Raw genomic sequence first — 4,357 nt, 5'->3', positions numbered from 1 at the left:
TTTAATGTATAGAGTACGCTATTGGCAGGGTTAGTGACAGATTGGAATGGATTGACAGTGAAAGAGTTGATGGGCAGAAATAATTTGGTATGTCTAAATGATAGGAGAAACAGAAGGATAAATGTGGCAACTGGTCTGTGCTAGATCTGACAATGGTATCTGACACAATTGCAGGGAGCACTGAATGTGAAATAATGAGACGATATACTATTTGAAGTGATCATTATCCTATACTGATAACAGTAAAATTAAATGCTTGAAGAAATACTATAGATAATGGAGTTACCCATAATTGGAGGTATGACAAAGCAAGTTGGGAAGAATGTATGAGTTTGTGTGAAGAGAGATTTAGGAAAATTAAGGTTGAACCAGACAGGTCAGTGGAGATTTTTAACAAATAAATAGTATAAGCAATACAAACTGCAGCAAATAGGTATATACCAAAGAGTGTAGGAGGAAGAAAGAACAAAATAGTCCCATAGTGGAACGAGGACTATACAAATGCAATGGGAAAGAAAAGGAAAGTCAGGACCACTCATAAATGGAGTAAGTAGATATGTAAATTTAATAAATTATAAAAAAGCACAAGCAAAGGTAAGGATTACCGTAAGGAAAGGCAAGGTTGTGTACTGGAAATCATATTGTAATGAAATAGGCTAAATACATCAATAGAGGAGATATGGGGGATGATTAAGACGATGAAAGGGATCCAAGGAAATAAGCAATACCCAGTTTTTAAGTATGGTGGGAGAGATAGCTGTGGATGATGGAGAAAAAGTAGAAATGTTTTAAGAACATTTATTAAAGTAAATAGCTCAAATCTGTCTGAACAGAGTAAGGAGATAAGGGAGAATGTGTTTAAGGACTATCCAGATTTATTGAGGGAAAGAGCAACTGATATAGACCTACCATTTTCTATGAGTGAGTTACGATATGCAGTGAGAAGAATGAGGCAATCTGCACCAGGAATAGATGGAGTAAGTTATTATATGATTAAGCATTTCAGTAAAAGCTGAAGGTGTTGTTGGCACTCTACAAAAGAATATGGATAGAAGGTACTTCCTCAAAGTTGGAAGGAAGCATTAATTAATAAAAGCCTGGGAAAGATCCATCTAATCCGACAAATTATCGTCCAATATCTTTAACCTCTAATATATGTAAAGTGATGGAAAGAATAACTAATAGATAAACATATCATTTGGGGGAAAAAAGAACTGGTTTTCTCCTTAAGTGGATTTAGGTGTGGAAGAGGGACTTTGAATCAAATAGTACTGTTTGAAGATGAAATAAGAAAAGTAATCATAAATAAGGAGATTGTCATGTTGTTTTCTTTGATATCGAAAAGGTTTATGACATGTTGTGGAAAGAAGAACTATTAATTAAATTATGAAACCTAATTATAAAAGGAAGAATGTACAATTAGATTAAAGAGTTTTTAATCGGGAGAAGTATAAGTGAAAGGTGTGGAAATATATCCTCCAAAGGAGAAATTGATACACCAAAGCAGTGTAATACAGTTTTTCCCAATTGTTTACACACATTTTCTGAAAGCATGTCTCATATTGTCAGAACTTTACACAAAAATCACAAAACACACACATTGGGCAAAACCTTTCAATTTTTCTGCAAAATGAAATTCTATGTTCAAAACTATGTGATTTCTTCTCAAAATGGTATTTTGATTTCAAATGACACACACAAGCTATCACATGAATAGACATTTACAAGAACCACTTGATCACTGATATGGTTAATGTAAAACACTATGACCACTTCTTCTCCATTCATCATAATGACTTTAAACTTTTTTGTTCAGTGTTACATTTACTACAGACAGTAGGCTTACAGAAGTGCATTGTAAAATATTTCAGAATATTGTTTTTATACAAAACACACAAATACCAAAAATATTTTACTGTATTTTTCCCACAAAAACAGTGTACACAGTGTTCATCAACCGACACAAAGTTGCACATAATGTGGTCTACATAGCTTGGGGAAGGGTTATACGTGTGTGTAGATTTCAGTCATACACTTTCCATCAGTAGGCAGGCAAAAATTCCTAAATTGGTTTGAGAAATTGAGAATATGGAGGGAGATAAACAACTAAAAAACATGGTTGGGCAGTGAACCAGTTATAAACCAGATGAGCTCTGATTTCTAAATTGCAATTATGTGTGAAAGGTTTTTACCTATGTGATGAGTTAGTATGCTAAGTAGGGCAACTGAATTTTGAATGAGTGTGTTCCTTGTGAAAACAAGATTTTCTTCATGAAAATTTTACCAAATGCAGCGAATTGTGCAGTGTTTTGAAAAAGGTGTTTTAAACCTGCAATTTCAGTGTAAAGTATGAATTGTGCTTTTAGTTTAGCAGAATTGGTTCAGGGGGTTGATGCATCAGTTACTTGTTCTAGTCATTGTGTCTGAAGTACAAGTAATTGTGTGTAAATAATTGGGAAAAACTGTAATGCAAAACACTATGACCCTTTCTTCTCCATTCATTATAATGACTTACTGTATGACTTTTTTTGTTCACTGTTACACTTACTACAGACAGTAAATAGGCCTACATAAGTGCATTGTAAAATATTTCAGAATATTGTTTTTTATACAAAACACACAAGTACATGGTACCAAATATATTTGACTGCATTTTCCCCACAAAAACAGTGTACACAGTGTTCTTCCCAACCAACACAAAGTTGCACATAATGTGGTCTACATATACAATCAACAGAAGTATTTACAGAATACAGTTACAGTAAAAAAAAAAAGTGCAGAAAGGAAATCCTCAATAGGATTGAAAAATGGAGAATATGAAGGGAGATAAAAAAAAAACTAAAAAATGTGGGTGGGCAGTGAACCAGTTTATGAGCCAGATGAGCTCTGATTTCTAAATTGCAATTATGTGTGACAGGTGTTTACCTATGTGATGAGTAAGTATGCAAAGTAGTTCAACTGACTTTACAATTTTGAATGACAGTGTGTTCCTTGTGAAAACAAGATTTTCTGCATGAAAATTGGGCCAAATGCAGAGAATTGTTCATAGTGTTTTGAAAAAAAAAATGTGTTTTAAACCTGCAATTTGAGTGTAAAGCAGGAATTGTTCTTGTAGTTTAGCAGAGTTGGTTCAGAGTGTTGGTGCACCAGTTACACGTTATTCATTGTGTCTGAAGTGCAAGTAATTGTGTGTAAACAACAACAACAACAACAACAAAAAAACTAATTCTGTCATTCCCAATGTGGGTTATGCCTCAACCCAAAGTTGGTTTTAAGTTTATTAGAAAAAAGACAAAAGGAAGGGTCATATAAAACTGAGGTGTATGATGTGAGAGAATATATGGGAATGAAGTACGGAAAGTATTTGCACATTTTCACTGAAGAAGTCAAGTGGCATCAGCATTTGTAATACCCTAGTTAAAAGTAAGTAAAAATAATAGAGTATCGGACTGTTTGTCGGTATACACTGGTGAGATGTTTGCATTATGCCTATAAAATGGGTTGGTCAAAATACCTAATGCAATAATATGTTTACATTCAAGCTCTGTTTTAAGAAATTTGAGTGAGCAGAAGTCAGAAACAAGACAAGATGTGATAATATAAGTTATTCAAGAATTATATTCACTTAAGCAAAATAATATAAAATGTAAGTTTTTATGGGTTCCTGCTCATATTGGATTAAGAGGTAACGAAGAGGCATACAATTGAGCAAAAAAAGCCATAGACATAAAAGGTGGATATCAGATTAACCTTACTAGATTAGAAATTAAATCAATCATCAAAAAGAATATCATAAAAGTGTGGCAGCAGTACTAAAACTAAAGGTATGCACTTGTACCAAATTCAGTCGACAGTGGGTAAGAGAAGAAAAACAGAAAAGAGCAAAATGGAGAAAAACATAATCACAAGGTTACGATTGTCACAAAAGGTTGAATTATACAAAGTATTTAATAAGTAAACATCCAACAGGGCTCTGTGATATTTATACTGTTGGAAATATACTGTTATAATAAGGGAAACCAGCTTTCAATTAAACAATTATTAAATTCAGGTAGAAGTGTTACATTTTTATTGTTACAGTATACCCCCCCTCCTTTTTTTTGTTTGTTTGTTTGTTTTTGTTGTTTGTTTGTTTTTTGCACCAAAAGCTACTGACGGTGGACGGAGGAGCTGAACACGAAGCGCCGAATGACACTCAATTAAAAGTCACTGAGTGGGTAACTGGTATATTCAAGGGTAGGTAGGTAGGTTAGTCAGGAGGAATGTGTGTAGTGTCAATGGTCCATCTGAATGATAGGAGGCGGTAATGCACTTGTTAGTCTGCGATCAGCCGCTAAACCACAAGAAAAAGAAGAAG

This window comes from Danio rerio, chromosome 1 (genome assembly GCF_049306965.1).
Source record: "Danio rerio strain Tuebingen ecotype United States chromosome 1, GRCz12tu, whole genome shotgun sequence".
NCBI classification, from domain to species: domain Eukaryota; kingdom Metazoa; phylum Chordata; class Actinopteri; order Cypriniformes; family Danionidae; genus Danio; species Danio rerio.
This window is presented reverse-complemented; position numbering follows the sequence as displayed.